The sequence below is a fragment of the Mesocricetus auratus genome, unplaced genomic scaffold, assembly GCF_017639785.1.
Source record: "Mesocricetus auratus isolate SY011 unplaced genomic scaffold, BCM_Maur_2.0 Super-Scaffold_4256, whole genome shotgun sequence".
Classification (NCBI taxonomy): Eukaryota; Metazoa; Chordata; class Mammalia; order Rodentia; family Cricetidae; genus Mesocricetus; species Mesocricetus auratus.
The window spans coordinates 66,884,703-66,890,702 of NW_024429182.1; positions in this window are offsets into that span (position 1 = coordinate 66,884,703).

A 6,000-nucleotide genomic window follows, 5' to 3' on the forward strand; every position below is an offset into this window, starting at 1 on the left:
CGGGTGAGGGCACTTTTTACCACCACAGAAAACCTGCATACTGACTACTGTGCCACCCATGTGCACAGGGAGCCAGCTGCAGTGGTGAGCCAGATATTAGGCAGTCCCGTGAAGAGAGCTGCTTAGTGGCTCATGAGAGCCTAATGTTTCTCATAAGATGGAGTGGGACCTGCCTTTCAGGAGAGTGATAAATAAGGGATGATTGGTAAAGCCCCAGGCATGTTCAACTAAAGAATAACTTCTCTAAAGGAGGAAACAATTTATTCTGAGATGCAGTAACCATGATCTAGGAATCCCTGAAAGACACATGCTACTATGGAAGAGGTTACACACACTTACATAGTCCAAACAAAGTCATAAACATGTTTACAAAATATAGAGATGGGCAAAGGCAGGCGATCTCTGAGTTTGAGGCCAACCTGGTCTACAGTTCCAGAACAGGCTCCAAACCAAAGCTACATAGAGAAACCCTGTCTTGAAAAACCAACACACACACACACACACACACACACACACACACCATGTATATGTATATGGTTCATCAGGTAGGGTGCTCGGGATGACATTCCTAGCTTTAGTTCAGACTAGAGACCTGTCAGGCTTAGCAGTCCATTCTGTAAGCTGCATCTAGTTGCAAGAGGATGTGAGGTAGATGCAGGTATTGGAGCTAGAGGGTGACTTCAGAGACCAAGGGCAGCTTCAGCTATTTGTCTGCATCATCCAGATCTCCCATCACAGGGTCAGTGAGTGGCTCTTCAGAGACATCCCTCAGAAAGCATGTCCCTCTGGTACAGCATTGTAGGTGGGGAGCTTGCTAGAGTTCATCTCCTGTGACTGCAGAAGTTGATAAGAAAGTTAAATAAAGGAACGGTAACTCAGATAAGGGAGAGATGGGGGAGAGGAGGGGAAAAGATAGGGCTGGTTGCACCCAGAGTGGGAGGGGCAGTCCAGGCCTGGTCCTGTGATGGCTGCCAAAAGAATTCGGAGGAGACAAAGAAACTTAGTGTAGAAGATGGTTTAATAGAGAGTAAAGAATTGAGTGGGCAATGTTCAGAAAAAAAATCCATTGTACTGACCTACATTTAAAACATTTATTGATTGACTAAACACACTTTCATGTAGCATAGGCTGGCCTCAATCTTGCTATGTACCCAAAAAATGATCTTGAACATCTGATCCTTATATCTCTACCTTTCAGCTCTGGGGATCAAACCCTGGTCCTTGTTCATGTTGGGTAAACACTACCTCGCAATCTACACTTTTGGTAGGCTTTATTCTATGTCTAAAGTCTTTAGGACAGACAGTTTTCCCTGACAGGGCAATTTCCTGTCTAGGCTATTGGCAGGAACATTTTGGAATGCTACTCAGGAAAGGACAACGGTATGTTCTGTTCTTTACCACCAATACAAATCTTATGACCTTGGTAGCTCAGAATGTTACGTCTCTCTAGGCCAGATCTTCTTTTGATCATTAACCAGAGTCCTGCAGTTCCTCTCCCTGGCTTTACAGGCTGCTGACAAAGGACAGAAGGATCCATCCTCAATGACCCTCAAGTCTGCTAACGTCTAGCTAGTTGGGGGTGTTCCTTAGAACCCTATTACCTTTTTACCCCCTCACCGAAGACCAACTAGCTGCCTATAGTAGTTGCTTGTCTGTAGCCATGATAAAACACCATAACCAAGAGCATCTTATGGAAGAAATTTATTTTGGTTTATGGTTCCAGGGAGATAAGAGTCATGGCAGGGAGGCATAGCAGCATGGCAGCTGGAGCAGGGAGCAGAAAGAGCACAACTTTTGATTTTGTGTTTTTGAGACAGGGCTTCTCTGTGTAGCTCTGGCAGACCAGGCTGGCCTTGAACTCGGAGATTCACCTGCCTCTGCCTCCTGAGTGCTGGGGTTAAAGGTGTGTGCCTGGTGAGAGATCACATCTTTACCTGTGAGCAGGAACTGAAGTGACATATCCCAGTGACATACTTCCTTCAGCGAGCCATACTTCCCCATAACCTCTCTAAACCGCCAACTGAGGACCTGGTGTTTAAATGCCTGAGCCTGTGGGGGCTGTTTCTCATTTAAATCACCACAGGTAGAAAAGAAAGGGGGTCCACTTACCACACCACTCCCTTTATTCTGTCACTTAGGACTTGTGATTTGGATTGTCTGTCACCTCCCAGAGTACCTCATCAAAAACAGTCACTGCTCACATGACAACACAGGGTGAACGAGGACCTCTGACTTACCTAGAATTGCAGGGACTTAGCCCAACCACAGAAGGCTGAGCTGGGCCGGAGGAAGGGTATGTGTGCTGCTCACTCATTTCCCAGCCTCCTAGGTTCCCAGAGACAATCAGATGCAGCAGGGAGTCTAGCCAAACAGGAACTCGTTTATTGCCCCACAGCAAGCAATTGTTAAAGCAAAAAACTGCAGAGGGGGGCTGGGGACGGCCAGTTAATGGTCTTAAAGGTCAGCCTATCATGCATCTAGGTGCCCTATGCTCTACCTAGTGAAAGCTAGCCTTTCATGTAGTGAACTCATCTGGTTTGATCTTGGCAATCAGTCACCCTTTTTTGTAAACATCTCAGGACTCACCCTCCTGACTTCCCCTTGGTGTCATCTTTAACTGGCTCATGTGCCCTTCAAGAATAATGCACCAGATAAAACCAGTAAGGGCCAGGAAGTTGGAGTTCCTGTCTGGAGTGTGTGCTCACTTATTTGGGATGCTCCATGTGGGCCCAGATCTGTGCTTCTCAATGCTGGCTGTACATTAGTCACTGGGCTTCTTGCTCTACCTGTCAATTATATTGCAATCTCTAGGCTGGGGCCTTGGTATCAGGATAGTATATGTTCCCAGGGGAATTGTAACAGCCCTTGTGAGATGGCTGTTTAAGTATAAAATTCAAGGTATCATCCATTCAGCCATGCCAGGCTTTGAGCTGCCATTAAGAGGCTACTGGTGAATGAGGCTCACAGACCCTGACCTTATGGGGCTTTTTAGTAGATAGGTATATTTATTGGCCAAAATGTTTATTGAGTTCTGCTTGGCTGGCCCTGAAGATTGGCAGTGGTTCAAAGAAGTGGCACTCATCAAGCAGTCTGTGCCAGGCACTATTCCAAAGATGATAATTCTTGTCATAGGTGCACTTACCTACAATTACAGATGGGGAAACCAAGGCTTAGGAAGGCATACTTGTCCTACTCACTGAAATAGGGAACAGTAACATCTGGGCTGGGCAGGACTAGGCTCTGAGGGAGGGGTGGTTCTAGGTGTCTCTGGGGCTGGAGGTTGGCAGTACCACTTCTTTGTCTCTGGAGCATGGTTGAGATGCCCTTCAAGTATGTAAAAGCATTTCAATTCATTTCTGATTTGGGGGAGAGAGTCATTAAATGTCAGTTGGAGCCACAGTGATGAATAATAAATATACAGTAGTAGTTTATTCCTGTTAGGAAAAACTCAGATATACACTAGGACTTCCTCCATGGTTCCTTGCATGTGTTAGATTAGTTCAGAGTTTTATTAGCTTCCCACCCCAGCTTTTACTTTTATTAGCTTGCAAATGAGACTTACCCCTTTGTGCCAGCCCCTTATTTTAACTGTTTATGAACTATCTGACCTATAATTTGTATCATGGTAGGTAAGGATAAGACCCTGGGTGGAGGGCAACATAGGGGCAAAGGGGCTCCTGGAGGAAACTAGGAAATATTAAGAGAGCAAAGGTATAAAAGAGGTTAGACGTGTTTGTGTGTGTGTGTGTGTGTGATTGTGTATGGTTGTGTAGGTAATGAGGGACCCTGAGGTGGATATTAGCTTATAAAAAGATCTACTTAGGAATCTGAAGTGCCTAGAGACAGATATCCTGCAATGGAAGTCTGTCTAGCCATCATGTTCCTCTGCTGTCTTTCATGAAAGGATCTATGAGATCCCTGGGTGGGGATGTAGGCACCTGTTATAGTCTGCACTATTACTGGGGTGGACACCAGCCATGCTTATTTTAGGAAAAGATATTTTTATTTTATGCATATGTGTGTATGCCTGAGTGTATGTTTGTGTATCGAATGGGTGCAGGTCCCTCACAAATCAAGAAGAGGGAGTTGGATCTCCCTGGAGTTACAGGAGGTTGTGAACTGCCCCATGTGGGTGTTGGGAGCTGAACCCAGGCATGCCCTACACACCCTATTTTCAGTCTGAACCCTAAGAGCTGAGCTTGGTTTAGATTAAGAGCTGACAGCTCAGGTTGTCTTATAAACTGGCAGTGTCAGATCGGGGGACCTGCTGAACACGATAGGATTCCCCAGCAGGTGAACCTTCCTTCTTAAGATTGGTTGGATAAAGGCGCCAATGTGACAGCCCCTAATCTGGTTTGACTTAATCATTAATATATGGTTTCTGAAGTCTAAGCCTTGTATCTATTAACGCAACTTCAAGATGCGTAGGCAAACAGTGCACAACCTCCCAAGTTTTCCCAGGGAAACCTGGGTCAGGAAGCTGGCTGAGGGTTGCCTCTGTCCCAGGCATGTTCTCTTGGAGTGCACAGGCTCAGACAGAACTCATGAGCTTGAGGACACATAAGGCTGGCCAGGTGTCCTGATGGCTATGAGGATTAAGGGCAGCTTCAGTTTTGCTTTGAGCTAGGTTAACCTCAGGCCAGTCTGCCTGTCTATTCTTTATGAAAAGGGGAGGAAGGAGAATTAGGCCCATTTTTCCCCACCCCCGCTGGCTAGTATTTCTTTTCTTTTTTTGCTTTTGAGTCAGAGTTTCTCTGTGTAGCCTTGGCTGTTGTGGAACTCGCTCTGTAGACCAGCTGGCCTTGAACTCAGAGATTTGCCCACCTCGGCCTCCCGAGTGCTGGGATTAAAGGCATGTGCCACTACCTCAAGGCCTGGCCAATATTTCTTCAAGTGGGGTCTTCTCTGAGGGTCTCTGGTGGTAGAGTTGGCTGCCCTGTGAGTCTGAACTCCTAGCCAGTGGGCACTAGGATCAGCTGGTTCGGACAGAATCCACAGAGGATCCAGTCTGAGAGCCTGGTAGGTTTTTTGGAGGAGTCTGTCAGAAAGCACCCACCACCTTGATGACTTAGTTTCCTTTGAAGCCAGTTTTCCGAGAAAAGATGGTCCATTTCTGCAGAGAGGGAGCTCTGGGTTCTGGGGAGCAGATAGGGATGTGGATTCAGCCACAACACTAAGCACTAATAGGGAAGGCCGAGGGAGCATCAGGACTGCAGGGGGCGCTGCCGGCAAAGCATTGCTTAAGGCTCAGCCGAGACGCGCTTGCGCTCAGGGCTGGGAGCAGGAGCTCAGATCAGGGGGCGGGGCCGGGAGCCAATAGGTGCTGGGAGAGGACCTTTCAGGGGCGGGGCCAGGCTGTTTTCTTCCCAGCTCGCCGTTTTTTGCTACCGGTTGGCTAATCATCTCGGCTGTAGACTTGTGTGCCTTTATAAAAGTTGCTTATTAGCGTGCTGACTGAATGCACTCCTTGTAGACAATTGAGAAAATGAGGAAACAATTTCCTCTGAGGCGCCGTGGCGGTTCAGGTCTGGGTTCTCGCCTCTTTGGCTTGCATGTGCTCTACAGCTCCGGTCTTTTGGCTGGTTAAGGGATGTGAATCATGAATCACCCGTTTGTTGCCTGGTGCACTTAATCGGTGCCTATCTTTTCCCTGGTGCAGAAAAGCTGGTACCTCAGCCTAGACAACTGCTCAGGGGTGACTGTCTCTTGTGCATTCGTTGCAAAGTGACAGAGGGCGCCCTAACCCTAATGAAAGGGCCTTTGGCCTGGGAAGCCAAGGTTGGGGTGAATGGAGGCTTAGGTATCCCTTGGTTGCAGTCTCTGCCCACCTGGCTGTGCCCTACCTTCGTATGTACCTCTGCTGACAGCTACCCACTACCATAAAGATGGTCATGACCTAGACAGGCAAGGTTGGGAGGCCCTGGACGAGTGAGTGCTGCAGGAGAAGAGAAATGCCTTTTTTCTCATCTACCCTGGGGTCGTGGCTGAGGCCTCTGCAAC